Here is a 21396-nt window from a genome sequence, read left to right on the forward strand (position 1 = left end):
GAGTCGGAGGTTGACAGTAATAAGGCCAACAAACGGAGAAATGAACGACCTACCCTGGGGAATGATCCTCATGGCCAAATTTAGCATGCCTGACAGTGACTCTAATTCTACCCTGGAACTGGAACAGGCTTGGGCAATTGTGAATGCATGGATCTGGTCTCTGATCCTCTAATTTTCTGTAGGCAGGCTGGCCTGCATAGCCTGAGTATCCAGCGTGATCCCCAGGAATGTAAGTACAGTCACCGGGCCTTCTATCTACCTTGCCTCCAGTGGGAAGTTGAGAGCAGAGAAAACTGATGACAACTTCTGTAGATCGGCGGGAGCCTGTTTGGAACTTTTGACAAGGAAGAAATCATCCACATAGTGAATGACTTCTTGACAGCATTCTATATGGGTGAGTATTCAGCTGAGTACCTGTGCGAAAGTATCAAACAGCCAAGGGCTGCTTGTGGACCCAAAGGTAAGTTTAGTAGAAAAATACAGACCCCTCCACTTTATCCCATGCCACTGCCAGAGTGACAGCAGAAGTTTGAAAGAATCCGCTATGTCAACCGAATGAGCTGGGATCGGGAGTAAACTCTGGAATGCCCTGGACGTACCTGGTAGAACACCAGGGTAATAGAAGGAGCATTTGTACTTACCTAAAGGTACAGGGGATGGTACTAAGGGGGTCCCAGAACCTGCTGATGTCCCTACAACGGTAGGAGCCTCTGGGGCCGAACTCGGATGATTTTCCAAAACTTCAACCCTGGCCTGCAACTCCTGACAGGAGGTTTCCAGTGAGCTCAGGTTGGTGTGAATCTGTGAAAGGGATGAGGCGACAGACCGTAGGGTAACTTGCTCAGCATTAGAGCTTGAAGCACAGCGGAATAATAATCTAAATAGCTCCACTTTGTGAAAAGAAGCCAGGTTCCGAAATACCACTGTGTCGCAGTTCCACCATGAGTCTTGGAACGGTCCAGGTTCTTAAGGAGGGCGTGCTACCATGTTCAGAACCCCTAGAACCCCTAGAGGAAAAATGATAAGTTCGGTTTTGGATAGCTTGAGTTTGAGTAAGTGGTGTGGCATCCAGACTGATATATCTGATAAAGAAAAACAGCTGGTATTCAAATAATCCGCCCCTATTAAAATGCCAACCACTGCGCCTAGGCAAAAGATCTTCCCTAAACTCGAGCTGCCACTTAAAATATTACGGAATGTAGCTGATATTTTAACTTTTAAATAAATAAAAATAAATAAAGGGAAAAAATTGTGGCGCTTATATCGTAAATATAAATACCTCTTCAATGTGACTACAAAAAAAAATATATAGTATATGTAACTGCTAAATGAACAAATTATCCACCCTGTGACAAGTGAACGCAAATTGTGCCAAAGCAAATTTAATATGCCAGAGCAAAATTGATACAAAAAAAATATATTTCAAAAAGTGTCCAAAATGTCCTTATAATTGTAGTGTCTTCTTATTCCATCCACCACACCAAAAAGTGATAAGTTACTCCTCTACCTTAAGAAAACACACTCACCAACTCCCAATGCCAGTACTTTCGTATCAGGCTATAAGCGCTTTAAAACCACACAACAAATGGTGAATTGATAATCCAGTAATCCACTGTGTATATTCAGATCACTCCACATGTAAAATAATAAAGGTGCTCTAATAGTGTAAAACAGTATGAACCACTTTATTGAACACACACAAAACTTCAACCTTAGACCCAAGCCCAGTCCATGAACAGGACAAGGAGGAGTTTATGGATGAGGCATTGGTTGCTCCAGCATGATCAATTCTCGCACATGCCTTTGTTGCAGGAGATCCAGTAGAATAATCCTGATGATTTCAGAAATGATCTCCGGATGACGGGCCCCGTTTTTCACCGTCTGTTGGCTTTGCTGTCCTCTTATAATACAAAGCAGGACACCTGCATCCGGCAAGCCATCACTCCCGAGCAGAGGCTCATTGCCACTTTGCGGTACTTGGCGACAGGGAGAAGTCTGCAGGACATCAAGTTTTCGACAAGCATCTCCCCCCAGGCTCTGGGAATCATTATTCCATAATACAGGTCCTGCAGAAGGACTATATTAAGGTAAGCTTTATCCTTTAACATCGCATTCTATGTTTTAAAAAAATATATATATATATATAAAAAATTTAAATCTAAACATGAAGAGTCCACTTTTTATATATAGCAGCGCATAGACACTTCCATCCAAAGTGAATAATTATTAATGCCTTCCGGTGTTCAGAAAATGATGGTGCTCGATTAGAGAAGAGAAGTAGAGTAGAGAAGTCTCGTTCTCTACTTTAGATCACAATAAGAACTGTTTCATCGAGCACCATCATTTTCTGAACACAGGAAGACATTAATAACTATTCACTTTGGATGGAAGTGTCTATGCGCTGCTATATATAAAAAGTGGACTCTTCATGTTTAGATTAAATTTTTTTATATATATATATATATATATATTTTTTTTTTAAATATTGTCTGGTAAAAAAGCAGCTGCTTTTGTTATATAATTGAATGATTGCTCATTTTTGATTCATTTTGTCAGCTCCATTGTATTTTGTCAGCTCCATTGTAGTGCTTACCCTAAGCACCCCCTAAAATGTGTACAAATGTGACTTTTGTCCTTAAATTCATGCATAGTGCAAAAGGCTTTTTTTATGGGGCCAAAACTCATTTGGAATCCTCCCTCCCCCCCAACTGCTAAGTCAATCAATACCAATACTATCTGCTGACTTTGCCAAACCCATACCCACTATACCTACCTCTTTTGTGGTCAGATTTATAGATGGATTCACCAAAGCATGTAGTGCAAGGGCCTGCCTGAATACTTTCAAATGGTACTGTTTCAAGTTTTGTTATCCTATTATCTTGATAGGTATAGAAGTTTTAAGGAAGTTGGGACTTTAAATGAAGTTTGTGGTCAAAGACAGGCACACATTTCCATCCCTAATATACATTGAGGAAAAGGGGAGATTTGGGACTTTGAATGAGATGTGTGTTAGAGAAAAATAAAATAAATAAATTACATAATCAAAAAAGGTTTATTCATAACAATATGCATAGGACATGATACATAGCAGGTATGACGAGCTACTGGGCATATAATACATATAGAAATACACTATTGCACAAGCGTAATAAAATCAAAGGAAAATTAATGTATAAACATAATTGGATAAAAAACTGCATAAATAAGCTTGACGCATTTCGTGAATTCATTCCACTTCTAAAGAAGCAAATGCAGAATTCATGTCTATATAAATTTTATATATATATATATATATACCGTATTTTTCCGTCTATAAGACGCCCCCATGTATAAGACGCCCCCCACTTTTGCAACCCAGAATTAAGAAATCCATATTTTAAACAGGTAAAACAGAACACAGTTTTATTTAGTAATTAACTTTTACATACCAGTATATTATGCATCATATCACTTTATTCAACCTCTGTTGCATCAATGTTCTCTTCTTCATCACTAGTTCAAGACAGAATTCTTCTTTTGCATCATTGCTGTCTTCTGAGTCACAGTCAACTGTCTCTCTGCAGCTCTATTCCCATGCTCTTTTGCATAGCTAACTACACTGAGTTTAAATTTTGCAGAATAAGACAGTCTCTTACTTTTATTATTCTGTGACATCTTGGGCTCAAAACGCTCTGCTCTCTGCATCTGCGCAGTCTCCACGTCGAACGGGATCGTATCTGCGCACTCTCCACCTCCTCCTCTACCTCCAGCTGACGTCACTAACATATGGCTCGTGATTGGAGGAAGCCGTTCACAAGCTATGACCATCTAGGCACCCGCACGGCTCTCACCCAGGCTGACTGACCGTGTATAAGACGCTACTCAAATTTCAGGCTAACAATTTAAGGATAAAGTAGCGTCTTATACACGGAAAAATACGGTATATATATATATATATATATCCTACATTACTCCAATAAATTAAGCAAGGATGCAAGGGAAGGAAAAAAACAAAACACCACAAATTACTTACTTTACAACTCTAAAAATGGTCATATAATACTAGAACCTGCTGGACACGGGAGGCTGGGACATATCCCCGCTGGGAGCTGGGGGGCGTCAAACCGCAGGCAGCCAAGGCAGAGAGCACCACACTCCGGGGGAGTGAAGAAATGTGTCCAGGGTGAGCTCCAGGGAGAAACCTGTAAACAGCTCCAATCTGTGTGAAATGTAAAATAATAAATTCAACAGAGAAGGTGGGGTGAAACTAGCAAAGGGCCCGTGAACAACCAAAAAAAGACATGGTAAAACATCCTGAAATCACAACAGACCAATACTGTCCAGGGATTTAGGACTAACCGAAGATGAAAAAATAAATAAACAGGGAAATGTGATGAGAACAACCAAAATCAAAAGAAAACCAACAACCTGGGAGCAAAGGGTGTAACAGTGCAATGTCCTAGAATCACAACAGACCCATGCTGTCCAGAGTTTCAGGGACTGAAAAAGTGTCAAAAGAGAGAACCCCCAATAGAGGGGGAGAGAGTGTACCTGGTGATCTACGTGTAGATGCCATGGCTTCTATGTGTGGTCCAAGAAGTGTCCAGCATGAAAGGAGAAAATGATACCTCCCCCAAGACTGCAATATATACCCGCCAGGGCTGCTGCATATCATGCCCCCAGAGTCACGCTGAGTGTATTTGAGGCAATCCTGCCAAAACAATTGACACGGTACAGCCAGCGTCTATGGGGGACGCCCAATACATGCTGGGCTGGAACGAAGCTGCCACTGCCACCCAAGTGACATCATATACTGCAGTGCGGGGCGTGGTGCCGATGCACAGTGACAATGCCCACCAACTCCTCCCAGCGAATCAGCAGGGAGGAGGGGGGAGGCTCCCGAACTAGGAAACACTGAAGCTAAACAAAGCCAGTAGACTGCATGCCTTAAGCAAGATGACAAACCACATAATAATACAATATTTGAATGAGTGGAACAGTTTATGCCAATGTAAATATTTATTATGTGTATATATACATATGGACAAATGCAGACCAACAACAAATAGGGTCAGCCATCAACCATAAGAATATATGGTCAATAATGAACACGTATAGGCAATTAGATTCCACTCAAATCACACATCTCCATCACTAGATTCTGGTATAGAAGTTATAAGGAAGTTGGGACTTTAAAAGAAGTGTGTGGTCAAAGACGAGCACACACTTCCAAAAAAAACAAATAGATAAATTACATAATCAAAAAAGGTTTATTCATAGCAATATGCATAGGACATAATACATAGCGGGTATGACGAGCTGATGGGCACATACATAAAAATACACTATTGCACAAGCTTAATAAAATCAAAGGAAAATGAATGTACAAACATAATTGGATAAAAAAAATGCATTAATAAGCTTGACGCGTTTCGTGGATTCATTCCACTTCTTCAGAAGCAAATGCAGAATTCATGTCTATAGAAAATATATATATATAGATCCAACATTACTCTAATAAATTAAACAAGGATGCAAGGGAAGTGTGTTTATGTTTGTTGCAATTATGTTTGTAGATTCATTTTCCTTTAATTTTATTAATATCTGTTATCATATTGGAAGGCATACTTTCATTGATAAGCATAGCGAATTCGGCCCAGAAATTGGCACCTTGCACTTTAAAAGGTCAAGACATGGCCTTGAAAATAAATATATATATATCCCAATCTGGTTAGCAACAGTCCCACACCCCAAAATTTAAATGAATAGAAAAATAGCAAACATTAAGGATTTTAAATGTATCATTAAAAAAAGCCAAAATTAAAAAGTAGAATTTTTTTTGAGTATAGCCTCAAATAGCAAGACCTAAACCTAAATAAGAAAGGGGTGGTGTCGTGCTATTCTATCACTAAAGTATGTATATGGGTGATATATATCTATGCCCTTCCTCTGGCACCAATAATCATAAATATAAACAAGCACAAAAATAGAGGTAAAGTATCATGTAGAGAGAAATTCGATAATAGCCTGATACCAACAAGTGTGCTTCGTGACAAAAATATTATGCAAATAATAACATGAGTATGCTGTTAATGTAAACAATAAATCTCCTATAAGCATCCATATAAAGTGCAAAGTGATGCAGTAATATAAACAGTCCATAAATTAATATCGTGCAAATATATATATATTTTATAATGCACTATACCCTTTTTAATGGTCGTTTCCCACAGAGTGGAAACCCCTGTTAATGCAGAATTATCAATACATACTAAAAGATCTCTATATTAAAAATGGGTGGGAGGACGCTCCATACTTATGCACACTATATTTAAAAACATATTACAATAAAAACATTGCACTTAAAATATATATATATCCAAAAAATACATAATCTATCAGAAAAAATATATGAAAAAATATATATTGTAAAAAAATATATATAAAATTGAGGAAAAGGAGGAAACAGAGGGAGGAAAAAAGGGGGGAAAGAAGGGGAGGGGGAAGGGCGATATAAAATCTTCTGCTTAATCTTAATTATGAGTCAGGAGTGGGTCAATAGGGGCCTATTTCTTCTATCTCATTTTCTTCAAATATGTTATTTAAAAGTACTATTGGCATTCAGAAATATTATTTCAAAAGTCCTTCAGGAAACAGTTAGGCTGGGTTCACGGACTGCTGGGAGTGTCAGTGAAATGATAATGACACCCCCAGATCAGTTTGCATATCACAGTGCGATCTGCAAACTGGGACAGGAATCGGATCGCATGGTGTGAACACCCATGCGATCCGATTCTGCTGCGGACCAAAAAAAGGGTCCCGTGCAAGTTTGCGGCGGGTGCGATGCGAATTCAGCCATACTATCTGTACAGAGATCGGATGTGATTTGCACTGCAGTGCGGTGCGAATCACATCCGGTTCTCGCTGCCGCAGCGGTGTGAACCTAGCCTTAAGGTCGAATTTGATGTGCATGCCTCTAGGCGAGAAAGTGTCTAATGTGAAAATCCATTTAGACTCTAATTGACTCAGAGTCCTCACCTTGTGTCCTCCTCGCCAATGTTTAATATATGGCTCTATAACCCAGAATTTCAAATTTGTGGGGTCTTTGTCATGATGTAATAGGAAATGTTTAGACACACTGTGTTTGTCATATCCTTTCAGGATATTCTGAACATGTTCCTTGATACCCACTCTTAATGGTCGCTTGGTGTGTCCTACATACTGTAGGCCACAACTACATTCTAAAATATAAACCGCTCCTTCTGTGTTGCAGCAAATAAAGTTTATTATTTTATTTAATAAAGTCTATGATCATTTTAAATTACTACACTATGGTACTCCTCCTCTATTGATTTATCCTTGCTCCCACTGAGAGACAAAGACACAAAAGGAGAAGTAATACTAATGAATTTGGGGAGAAGAGCCTGAAAAGATCCAGTGGGCTTATATTTACATGTGGTTATCTCCTTACCGCAAGGTAAGGGGCCATTGCCTACTAACGTGTGTTTGCACGGAGTGGTAAAACACCTGGATGCTGTCACCTTTCAGAAATTGCACAATTTGCACAGTGAAGCACTTGCAGTTAGGAAGCTTTTTTTGCACCGTTTATGAAATGAACACTTATTTATGTTTTAAGATTTTAATATTGGAATGCGGACTGATATTCACCTGTATACATTTGGATTGATTTGTGTTTTTTTGGCTGTTCTTGCAGTGTGTTTGCTTATTTTGCACAAACTGGGCGTATAGTGCATTAATATATGCACTTTTTTGCACAATATTAATTTATGCACTGTTTATATTACTGTATCACTTTATATGGATGCTTATAGGAGTTTTATTGTTTACATTAACAGCATACTCATGTTATTATTTGCATAATATTTTTGTCACGAAGCACACTTGTTGGTATCAGACTATTATACAACTTCTCTCTACATGATACTTTACCTCTATTTTTGTGCTTGTTTATATTTATGATTATTGGTGCCAGAGGAAGGGCATAGATATATATCACCCATATACATACTTTGGTGATAGAATAGCGCGACACATATAGTTACATAGTTAGTAAGGTTGAATAAAGACACCAGTCTACAGTGAGTGTCTACAATTGTCCCTATCCCTGTACATTGCAGACTCACATCGGTCCCTACCCTCAAGGAGCCCACAACCCAAGTCCCTATTCTTATACTAGGGAGAATTTTGGACAGAAGCCAATTAACCTACCTGCATGTCTTTGGAGTGTGGGAGGAAGCCGGAGTACCCGGAGGAAACCCACACGGGCACAGGGAGAACATGCAAACTCCAGGCAGGTAGTGTCGTGGTTGGGATTTGAACCAGTGACCCTTCTTAATGCTAGGTGAGAGTGCTACCCACTACACCACTGTGCCACCCCTTTCTTATTTACATTTACAGCGGATACGGTTTGATCCACTTCGGTGTATGCAGCAGTTCTTATATCACTTTGTTGTTTACATGGTAGCGCAGGAATATCTTTTTACTATTTAAAAGACCTAAACCTAGGCATAAAATAGTACCATCTTTCAAAAAATGATATAGGAAAACAGGGGGAGGGGTAAGAGCATAAGGGAAGCTTCTGAGGCTAGCCAAACATCTACTCGAACTCACAAATTTTGTAGTGGACTATCGCGGTACTGATCAATAGAAATACAATTCTTTGATAAAAAAAAAATCAATTTATTACATATAAAAAAGAAAACATACAAAAACCAGATAAAAATGATTAAATGAACAGTGTACAAATACTCAGAGTTTTCCCCTAGAGATATCTGTTGATGGAGTGTTTCCCATAGATTAACCAGACCTCAGCTAGTTTCACGGTACAAGCACCGCTTCGACAGGAGGAGTAATCTATAAGAAAAGTAGTCAAATGAAACACAAAAACACACAAGAAACATCAGAAGAATATAATTTAGCAGACACAATGGAAAATTGCTTACCCCACAGGTCGATTGCTAGGTGCAAAACCCGACCGCTCAGAAAAAAAACCCTGTGGCGGACAAGGGGGATTATGGGGAAATTAAATCTACATAAAAATCGAGGTAAAATTGTAAACAGTACTGAGTCAGATATTACCCACCTAAGGAATGAAACCATGCTTCGGGGGAGTGGGGGAAAGGGGGGGAGGGAAGAAGGGGGTGGGGAGGGAGGGAGTGTTTGCTAGGGAGGGGAGGAAAAAAGGGGGGGTTGGAAAAGAGAGTGGGGAAGGAAGGGGGGAAGGGGCGGGGAAAGGAAGGGAGGGGGGTTGGAAGGACAAGTGGTAGGGAATGGGAAGATAAGGCCAGTGAGGGAAAGAAAGTACATGTATGTTTCATAGTTAAACGGTATAACCCACCTATAATAAGATCAAGGAGATCTTAGATAGTCGTATACAGTACTCCAGGGGGGTGAAGAAGAGTGGGGAGGACATATTAGGCAGGAGCACCTTAATACAGGAAACAGAGCCATGTATAATACACAATTGCCACAGGAAAACTGGGCTAGAGGATCCAGGGACACTGAAAGGCCAAAAGTTGGGGATAAATGAACATGGCACAAAGGCCTGGTGTCAGGGCTGGGCTCAGTCCTTCCTTCTCTGAGCTGGCCACTCAGCTGTTGGCCAATTGCCAACTCCCATATCTCTCCACAGCTACCCAGCTGTTGTTAATTCTGCTCGCCAGTCCTACCTACTTAAATCCATCCAGCTCACTTGATCTCTGCCTTCGCCTTGGTCACATCACAAGAAACCTGCTCACAAGAATCTCCTGCTTTCCTGTTTAAAGACTGGCTTTGCTGACATCCCTTCTGGCTCCTTATCCTGCTTGCTGTTCCTCTACTTGGATCCCTGACTTCTGGCCTGGCTGATTACCCAATTTGGTTACTGAAATCTGGCTTGGCTGATTACCCTGTCTGGTTACTGGACTCTGGCTATGCTTTGACTACGTTTACTCTATTTACCTTTTTATTATTATTAATAAACAAGTGTGATTTTACTGTACTTCTGTCTTGGTTCTGTCTTGTTCATGGTTTCTGACAGTAGGCGAAGGCCATAAATTCAGAAGATACAGTCAATCCACTTGTTGGTAATATTTTTTCCAGATTGGGTGAGCAAGATCACCACGTGGATAAGTTTGCCATAGCGTTACAAATGCTCCTGAGTCGTACGGCTCACCTGGAAACTCCCACTGTGGCTGCTCCAGTACAACCTGAGTTGCAGGCTGTCCCTGCTGCTGCACCAGTCTCTGTGCAGGCACCCACCTTGAGTATTACCTCTATAAGGGGTATGTCTGGTTCCGCTTCGCTTCCCCAGTGATTTGAGGGCGATCCAGTTCAATGCAGAGGGTTTCTCAACCAGGTTGAGATTTACTTTGAGATGCTGCCCCAGGCGTTTCCCACAGACAGAAGCAAAGTAGGAGAAAGACTCTTTTAAGGAGCGCTTGTGGAAGCCTCCTTTACGTTTGCCTCTGAGCTTTGCAGTCCCACCTGTGCCTGTCTCACCTCCCATGCCTCCTGGTACCGAGTCGGTCAGTGAAGATGAAACCATGCACTTGGGCTTCACGTGTCTCTCTGTGGATGAGAGAGCCTTTATTAGGAGGAATAGATTGTGCCTTTATTGTGGCCAGGCAGGTCACTTTTTGAAGTCTTGTCCTACCCATCCAGGGAACGCCCAAACGAGGAGGTCCTGTCATGGACAGACCTTAGGCTATTAGGCTTGTTTCATCCCCAGTTATCCAGAAGGATAAGCCCCTGGTTTCGGTCACCCTTTCTTGGGCTGAGTCGTCCATTGAGATACAGGCTCTAATCGACTCTGGGGCTGCAGGCCTGTTCATTGATGCTGCCTTTGTATTGCAGCACTCAATTCCACTGCAGCTGTGTGACACTCCACTTGCCATTGAGGCTGTTGACGGGAGACCTCTACAGCCTGCCCATGTGACTCATGATATGGTTCCGTTGTCCATGGCCATAGGGGCTCTTCACCATGAGATAATTCCAAGTTATTTGCTCACCTAGGTTTCTGCTGGTTATTAGTTATCCTTGGTTACAGAGGCACAACCCCTCTTTTGATTGGCTCCGTGCCAAGGTCCTGTGCACCTCTTCACTCTCCTCCCTGCCGGAGGAGTACCGCAATTTTAGCGATGTCTTTGACAAAGGTCAAGCCAGAAGTTTGCCTCCACACTGGCCTTAAGATTGCGCAATTCATCTTCAACCTGGTGCCATACCCCCTCGTTGCTGGGTTTATCCTTTGTCGGTCTTGGAGCATAAGGCAATGGAGGAGTATGTTGCAGACACACTTTATCAAGGTTTCATCCGCAAATCGTCTCCTGCTGGTGCTGGTTTCTTCTTTGTCAAGAAGAGGAGCGGTGAACTGAGACCTTGTATTGATTATAGGGGACTCGAGTTTCACGATTAAGAATGCTTACCTGATTCTGTTGATTACAGAGTTATTGACCGCCTCAAGGAAGCAACAGTTTTCCCAAAGATTAATTTGAGAGGGGCATACAATCTCATGCGGATTAAGGAGGGCGACGAGTGGAAAACTGCATTTAATACCAGAACAGGCCATTATGAGTACCTCGTAATGCCTTTTGGCCTTTGTAACGCCCCGGCAGTTTTCCAGAAATTTATTAACAATGTCCTCCAAGATTTGTTGGAGTTATGTGTGGTGGTTTATCTCGATGATATCCTCATATTTTCCAAGTCCCTGGAGAGGCACCACACAGATGTCTGTCATGTGCTTCAGAAACTAAGAGAGAACAATCTCTATTGTAAACTGGAGAAATGTGAGTTCCATCGTGAACAGGTTAAATTCCTGGGCTATGTCATTTTTGAAAAAAAAAAAATTGGAAAAAAAATGTTTAAAAAAATAAAAATAAAAAAAAATCATTTTTGAAAAAAAAATTGTCTAAAAAAATCATTTTTGAAAAAGCTGTTTAAGTTTAGTGATAATTTCAGGCTTTTGTTGTCTGTTTTGATTCCATGGTTACCAACACTTCTTATACACAGCGATGGGCAGTGGGGGAGAGCACATGTGATGTGGCAGTTTTGATGCTATTCAGCATTCCCACGCATTTTCTCCAGGAAATGCATTTTCTAGTTAGTGGGACTGCATCAGCAGTCCCACAATTTTTATTCATTTTTTTATTTATTAATTATCATCATCATCATCTTTTAAATTTTATTATTTAGTACTTTTTTGGCTCTGCGTAACTTCTGCATACTTTCAGCTATTAAAGCCATTCAACTTTTAAAATGTTCAGCTCTTTCAGCTGATGTGTGCTCTCCTTCAACTTTTTTTCTACTATTTATACTTTTTAACACTTTTTTAACATTGAAGTCAATGAGAGAGGCACAGTGGTGTAGTGGTTAGCACTCTCACTTAGCAGCAAAAAGGGTCGCTGGTTCAAATCCCAACCACAATACCACCTGCCTGGAGTTTGCATGTTCTCCCTGTGCCTGTGTGGGTTTCCTCCTGCACTCCAAAGACATGCAGATAGGTTAATTGGCTTCTGTCCAAAATTGGCATGCTTAAAATCTGAAAAATCTTCTTCCTCTGCCAAAAGTTTCAGCTCCTTCATACTTTCACCTACAGACGCCAAACAAACTTTAAATAGTTCACAAAATATTCAGCTATCTGGCTATATCTGTTCAGTTTGATATCTTTTACAGTTTTTGTGAAAAAGCTGTTTAAGTTTAGTGATAATTTCAGAAAATTTCATTCAATTTAGGGCAGCCAGGCTTTTGTTGTCTGTTTTCTTTCTATGGTTACCAACACTTCTTATACACAGTGATGGGCGGTGGGGGAGAGCACAGACACACCATGTACTGATTTATAATAGAGGAATATGATGGGCAGTTTTGATGGGGGCAATATGATGGGGCAGTTTTGATGCTATTCAGCATTCCCATGCATTTTCTCCAGGAAATGCATTTTCTAGTTCATCATCATCATCATCATCTTTTTAATTTTATTATTCCGTACGTTTTTTGGCTCTGTGTAACTTCTGCATACTTTCAGCTATTAAAGCCATTCAACTTTTAAAATGTTCAGCTCTTTCAGCTGATGTGTGCTCTTTTTTCAACTTTTTTTCTAATATTTATACTTTTTAAAATATTAAGCCTTTTTACACTTTTTTTAACGTTGAAGTCAATGAGAGCATGCCTAAAATCTGTAAAATCTTCTTCCGCTGCCAAAGATTTCAGCTCCTTCATACCTTCACCTGCAGATGCCAAACACACTTTAAAATGTTCACAAAATATTCAGCTATCTGGCTATATCTTTTCAGTTTGATTTGTTTTACAGTTTTTGTGAAAAAGCTTTTTACGTTTAGTGATCATTTCAGAAAATTTCATTAAATTTAGGGCAGCCAGGCTTTTGTTGTCTGTTATGTTTCCATGGTTACCAACACTTCTTATACACAGTGATGGGCATTTGATTTGAAATGATGGGGCAGTTTTGATGGGGCAATTCTGATGGGGCAGTTTTGATGCTATTCAGCATTCCCATGGATATTGAGTAATCTAGACAAAACTTTTAAGGTATGTGCATTTCCATATTATAATTGAGTTACATTTACTTAAAAAAATTATCTTTTCATTTGACTGAAATTTAAGCAGATGTTTGCCAAACGTGTAACCACACAAATTTTGATACTGTAATTTTAAAGAGTTTCAAGTCTTTTGGAAATCAGAAAACCTGCACAAGCCAGTTCTCATACGTTTGAGACCGGACAAAAGAGCACCACCAGTGATAAGAATTTTACCAAGTCACTACAAAGCCATGCAATGCCATTGAAAGGTAGGAATTATTGTTCACATACTTTAAATGTTGCTTAACATACCATCATGTTTATTTGTTAATTAATGTACAGTATCTCACAAAAGTGAGTACACCCCTCACTTTTTTGTAAATAATTTATTATATCTTTTCATGTGACAACACTGAAGAAATGACACTTTGCTACAATGTAAATTAGTGAGTGTACAGCTTGAATAACAGTGTAAATTTGCTGTGCTGTCAAAATAATTCAACACACAGTCATTAATCTAAACCGCTGGTAACAAAAGTGAGTACAAAGTGTAATTTCTTCAGTGTTGTCACATGAAAAAATATAATAAAATATTTACAAAAATGTGAAGGGTGTACTCACTTTTGTGGGATACTGTATTTATAATAAATGGGCATACATTTGTTGTATAAACCTATTGAGACAACTCACTTATGCGCACACAAAGTTTGCACTTACTGCATTCAGCAGGACCCAACCAAGATGCAAGGTGAGGGACCGCTGCCTGTTAAGCTTAAAAACTGTTTTGTGCCACAAAAATGAATATTTCTGCCATTCGGTTTTGAAGTTATTGCATATTTTAATTTTAGATTATGTGACCTTCAAGCCCCACCCAATTTGCACCCTATGTTGTTAAAATTTTAAAACAAAGATAGCATTATTGTGCTGCATCTGTGCTGATTTGTGCTGCAAAAATAAACGTTTCTGCCGTTTGGTTTCAGAGCTATTACTCATAGTTGATGAAACCCAGCCCACTTTGCACCACATGCTTTTAAAATTTAGTATACCATTTGTTTGTGCTGATTTGTGCCACAAAAATGAATGTTTTAGGCAGTTCACTTTTTGAGATATTGGGATTCAAATTCAGATTATGTAACATCAAGGCCCACCCACTTTGCACCCAATGTTATTAAAATTTAAAAACAATTCCGTTCAATATGCCATGTTGTTTCCGGTTACCCTTCGGATGGTCCATCAGGGAAAAACCCACTTCTTTCAATCTCCTAAGGATGCCCTGATGTGGTGGGAATCACTGCTACGGCTTCCCCAGCTCCCCACCTAAGGGGAGATGTATTTAACCTATCAGCCTCTATATCCTTTTCCAGGAACTGTGGAACTTACAGCAATTCTTCTAATATGTGGCTTGGTTAACCAATATGTTTCTCATGCAGGAGAGTCCCAGGCCCTCTTCCACTAAGTTGGCACGAGCTGCGATGGGGGATAAAACATGGTACAAGATTAGGGTCTAGTTCCTCTCTGTTTTTCAGGAGTTGGGCAGGGTTGTTGTTACCTTTTGGTAATCTTAACTTTCATGTATATCGTTTTATTGTTGTGTGTATGAAGTATGGATGGATGGATGAGTGTGCACCAGAAATGTCTGGCCTACGATGCTGGGGTCGTGACCGGAGTCTGGGTGGTCTTGCCCTTCCTCCCTTTCCATACCCCATTGATGCCTTTACTACACTATGGCTGAATTAACTGTTTGCTCTTGGAATTTTCTGTGGTCTGAACTCAAAGTTCAAAAGAGCTTTGATTTTTGATCGACTCAAACATCTAAAACCATATATCCTGTGTTTACAAGAAACTCATCTGATGGATTGCAAAGTTTAAGCCCTAAAAAAAACAATGGGTCTCCTATAACTACCACTTCACATACTCCAGTTATGCCCGAGGGGTGGCGATCCTGATCCGTAAAGGGCTGCCCTTTTCTTGTCATCAGGTACTCACGGATCCCAAGGGACAGTTTATCATTCCACATACTACTATACATGGGGTTCCTATGTTGCTGGTCTCAATCTATGCCCCTCCTGCGGGCTGGACTGCAGTGTTTACAGAGCTGAGTATGAAGCTGTCCTCCCTGCCACTTTGCCCTACACTCCTTGTAGGAGATTTTAACTCAGTACTACAACCAGCTCTTGATAGATTGAAGCCTCCATTGTCTGAATCTAAAGCCCCATACACACTTTTCTGCTGAGTGTTTCCTTCAGATTTACCAAACCATATAATATGAGGTCAAACCTTAGGAGTTTCAATTTGTATGCAATCAGACAGGCCGTTGCACTACATGGTTTTGGTATATCTGAAGGAAAAAATCATCAGAAAATCTGATAGTGTGTATGGGGCTTAAGTTGCTCCTCAACTGGTGTGAAATGTATGGATATGTAGATCTCTGGCATTGGAAATACCCTACTGTTAAAACCCTCATGCCAATTTAAATTTTATTGTACTCTCTGCAGGTTGGACTATGCACTGACCACCAGACCATCCATCAGTTCGGTCTGTAACCTACATATCTCGGTGACAGTGTCTGACCATTCAATAGTACAGGTAACCTAAACCATGGGTCATAAACCCACATTTCAGGCCTGCAGGCTCAGTCCCCTCTGGATCTCCATGCCTGAAATTCACATACATTAGAACAGTCCCTCGATGCAGCTAGATCCTCTGAATCTTATGGGGTGTTGGCAGAGGCTCATAACGCATTGCAACTACATATGGTTGATGTAATGAAAAAACAGCAACTGGAGGAAAAATTATGCAAAAATATTAGCACTACGCTTGCAGAAGGTTATCCTGTCACTTATCACTCCGGATCATTTTGGGTTTATGCCAGGCCGGAGTACCTTTGACAACATCCAGAGGCTGTATCTACATATCAATAAGGCATTGATAGATAAATGCAGTGGTCTAGTGCTTTCTTTAGATATATTGAAGGCATTTTACTTTTTACAGGAAACTATGTCTCAGATGGGCTTTGGTCCACAGTATGTGAAATGGGTACACTTGCTATATGTGGATCCAAAGGCTAGAGTTCGTACTAATACAGATGTCTCCTTACCTTTTTTGCTAAAAAGAGGTACCCGGCAGGGGTGCCCCTCTCTCTGCTTCTGTTCGCTCTTGCCATTGAGCCTTTTGCGTTGGTGGTGCGCAAGACAATGGAGATTGGGGGATCTGTTATGGTCCGCTGGAGGAGAAGATTTCTCTGTATGTGGACGATGCTCTCATATACCTTGACGGCAAGGAAGGCTCTTTCAACAAGTTATTGCAGGTGGTGGAGGAGTTTGGTGAGGTGTCTGGTCTGAGGGTCAGCTGGGAGAAATCCATAGCTTTCCCTCACTCCCTTCCCACGGACTATCTAGAGAACTCTGACTTACATACCTCCCACACTTTCAAATACTTAGGGGCTTATGTACACAATGACATTTCTAGTTATGAGGTGCTTACTATTGCCCCAATCATCAATCACATGACGGCTAAGCTTCACACATGGTCAACAATGCCACTAAACCTCATAGGCCGTATTAATATCTTTAAAATTATTTTTTGCCCAAATTTCTTTACTGTTTTTGAGCAGCCCCTGTCTTTCTCCCGAAAAAGCTTTTCTTGACCATTGAAACTGCCCTCTTATCTTTCCTATGGAATAATACCCCTCCTCGGATTGCAAAATCATCTCTGCAGGCATCTACATCCTCAGGTGGTCTAGTTTGCCCGAATTTGCGTAATTATTTCATTGCATCTCAACTTTCATATGTCTATGACTGGTTACATGCTGACCCTCGAACCCCTTTGACAGTTCTTCTATTAAACTCTTTTGATTTGACCACCTCCCTTAAAGATGAGTTGCATAAAGTACAGAGATCCAGGTGCTCCCATTATTCCCCCATAGAGGTAGGCTTCCTGGCGTGGAAAGAAGGGGAAAGTATACTCGGGATATCAAATCAGGGACCATCACCACATATTCCCATATGGAACAACTCCAACTTCCTCATGCTCTATGGACACCCAAACTCAACTTGGTGGGCTAGTTTTGGGGTCACTCATCACTCGCATTTAGTCCATAGGAACAACTTTGTGACTTTCGAGAGGCTAAGGAGTACAGATAACAAATTCTTCTTTAAATATCTGTTACTCCGGCACGCCATCCTTGCACAATTCGGGACATTGACTGTAGAGTTCACGGAGACCCCTATGGAAGATTTGTTCTTCTATCCCGAACTTAGCAAATTAGTGAAACATTTTATTGCAGACTTTCACTGAGGGGGGCTGACCCATTTCAGAACCATTTCAGAACTCACAAGGTAAATGGTTGGTGTTACTACCTGAGCTCTCGGATGAGGGCTGAGAAGAGGCCACTGAAGTTTGCTTTTAAGATATTATTAGTACTGCTGATTGATTTATCCAATTTAACTTTATACACCACCTACATTACACTCCAGCCAAACTGTCCCTCATGGGATTGGGGATTACTGCTGTTGCTACAGATGTAACTTAGCTGATGCAAACTTACGTTACATGTTCTGGAGCTGCCCGGGGCTGGCCCCTTACTGGAGGGATCTGTTCAGTTTCTTCAAGAAACAACTAACGCTTCCTATACTCCGCACTCCGGAGGTTGGACTCTTAGGTATACTAAACGATTTTGTACACAGAACCTATGCTAGAATCCTACTCAGCACAGTTCTGTATTATGCACGAAAGGTTATACTATTGCACTGGTAGGATGTAAACTCCAAAACCCTTTACCGCATTATTAATGGGAAACTCCCCAAACTCAAACTAATATACAAAAGAAGATTGTTATGTCCCTTCGACACAGGGTCTCTCAGGGTGTTGCTAGCAATGCTGCCAGTATCTGCTCAGCAAGTTACACACAGGCTGGATGCACTTCTTAACCAGGGAAGGGTTTATTACTCACTCAGAAAGCGATGTACATTCTTACACGGAGGAGTCATATACAACAGATCTCCCTCTAAGTATCATGCTGCTTCCAGTCCCACACACACTGTGACTGACTTCCTGGTACAGCCCCTCCCCCAGCATGCATAAGGAGAAAGGGGTTAAGGGTCACATTGATTCTGCATAAACATTACTTCTCCTCTTTTTCCCGAAGAAAAAAACAAAACAAAAAAAAAAAATATATATATATATATATATATAACAAGAGAACAAATACACAACACATAAAATACTCAACACATAAAGAACAAGGCAAACAGGATCAGTTCAGCAAATGGTATCTCCAACTCAGTTCTGTGGCTCCTGCAGCACTTCAGGAGCCCTTTTTCTCTGTTTCCTGTCCCATAAGATTTCAGTGCTTTGCCAAAGAGGAGTTCGGTGTCTTTGGTGGGCAGACTTACGAAGTGGCCCAGCACTGGAAGGGATAGAGTCAGTCAAGAGTTCTGGAGATGTCAGTGGGTGTCCAACAGACCAATCATTCTCTGCGACTCCAGACACATGTCCGGACTCCTCAGGAATATGGTCACCAACCTTTTTAGGGGTTGGTTGTCAACTTGTGGGATTATGCCAGACACCATGCCATATGTCACCAGTAGAGCCCTGAGTAGACTCTGGTGGTTGGTTAGAAAGAGGGGTCGGGTTTGTCTCTAGTGGTTGGCAAATGCACTTACTTAATTGCAAAAGGTATCATCAAACATAAACGCCATTCTCCAGGCGAACAAGGTACATTCTTCTTCCAAGAGGTCCATCAATTATGCCAGGAAGCTAATGAGGCAAAACTCTGTAATTCCGAAACCATACAAGATCGCCGGCACAGAATCCAGGAAGGGCTGGTGGAGGAGGTGTTGGTGACTGTTCCTGTGGACAGACTAAATCTAGTTTGGTGCGGAGATCCAAACATAAGAAAAGCAGGGGACAGCCCAGTAGTAGCGTGTTTTGTGTTTTGATACATGGTCAAGAAGTCCAGCAGCTTCTCCTCTGACAGTCCGATCTGGTCCAAAGTGGACAGCAAGTGCTTCTTAAACATCTGCACAAACCGTTCTGCCAGCCCATTCGAGGCTGGGTGATAAGGAGCTGTTTTGTAGTGTTGGATGCTCAAGCTACTGAGGAAGGATTGCAATGTAAATTGAGTTCCATTGTCCGAGACTATGGGTGTTGGCAAGCCATACTGAGCAAAGTAAATTTAGATGCCGGCGCTCAAAAACTACAACTTTTGCTCTTTTGCTGGTTTGCTGCAATCCCAAGTGTTCCCTCACCTGAATGAAGAAAATATATATGAACTGTGTTTGGGGATTGCGCCCCCTCTTACTTTTCATGCTACCCAGAATTTCTATAGTGCGTGTGATATAATTATATACCAAAGGATTATTAATTTCTATCCATCATTACAGTGATTCACAATGTATATTAATATTGTGATACTCCCACCGGAGACCACTCAAAGTGTTGAACAAACTCCCAAATAAAAGATGAATCAAAAAAAATTATAAAAATTATAAACAAAAAATATACCACAATAAAATACCACAATAGTCCTCAAATGCAATGGCCCTTTTTCTTGTATCTGAGCCTCCCCCCACCGTTAGTCCATGTTGGTGACATTGTCTTTCCATCTCCGATGAGAGAGAGGAAGGTACCGGTAGATGAGAAAAAGGAGGGTGCCAGTAGATAGCATGAACCTGCGGTGGATTCTGGACTAGTAATGGCGGCGAAGGAATGTCGTCACTTCCGGAAGCGCCCGTTGAGTGGAGTATGCCAAAACTTAAGATGGAGGCAGACGCACATCCGGAAAGGGCGTGGAATCGCCAGACCTCCGGATGTGTCTCAGACTGGAAAGGAGTCCTATGGAGCCTTTTGGGAAGAGGGGGCAACATGAGGAAAGTAACAGTTAATATTATGAGGTGAAGAGATGCAATGGGGGAAGAGGGAAGCCCAGAACTGGCAAAAGGATGAACGAGCCCAGGAGAGAAATGGCGGAGGAGGCACTTCCAGCGGGCTATTGCGGAGGAGGAAGTGCTTCCGGTTTTGAGCAGGGTAAGGAAAGATAACAAACAGAGGACTGTAAAGATAAATGGACATAGGAAAACATAAAAAAGAAAGAGGGATGTTGGCATAACGAAGCATAACGGGGGATATCAAAAGAGGTTGGCATTAAATATGAATTAGAGGTCCAGGCTAAAAGGTGAAGGGAATATTTCTGGAAACAAGATGGCGACACTTCAAGGGAAATTGGCAATGATTATGAGAGGTAAGTGAGGGGATTATAAAGAGGGAGGTTGAAAGGAGATCCACAGCTTCCTGACAATACAGAGGGTGCTCCAAAACGCGTAGAGGCTGTGGAGACAAGAGGTGTAATAAGAGGAGCCAGAGACAGGTTGACTGAGTGAAGGGAGGAAAGAATCACCCGTGGAACATCATTGGCTTGCCGGATTCTATGCTGTTTGCATATGGCTGGATAAGCTTAGTGTCGGCTAGAGGACACACGGAAATGTGAGTGCAATATGTTTTAAATTTTATAATTAAAGTTGAAATGGTTTTACACTATGTTGGTTTCATATACCTTTTTATGAATACCCAATAATTGAGGAATTGCTAACGGGAGAGCGTATTAAGGAGTGGTTATCCATTGAATGAACCAAAGGCGTATTGTGACGTTTAAGTCTGATGAGTGGCCATTTCATAAGGTGGTGGTGGCACGAATAATTTATGCTGGTGGAAAGTAAGGCACATGAACACAGAAGAATTTGGGCTTTGATTCAACATTTTATTGTAATTTGGAGATTGGACTGTGTCCACACAATGGTGGGGGGAGGCTCGGATACAAGAATAAGGACCATTGCATTTGAGGACTATTGTGGTATTTTATTGTGGCATATTTTTTGTTTATAATTTGTAT

Source organism: Lithobates pipiens, unplaced genomic scaffold (assembly GCF_037356315.1).
Source record: "Lithobates pipiens isolate NorthernLeopardFrog02 unplaced genomic scaffold, aLitPip1_a1.2 Scaffold_13, whole genome shotgun sequence".
NCBI lineage: Eukaryota > Metazoa > Chordata > Amphibia > Anura > Ranidae > Lithobates > Lithobates pipiens.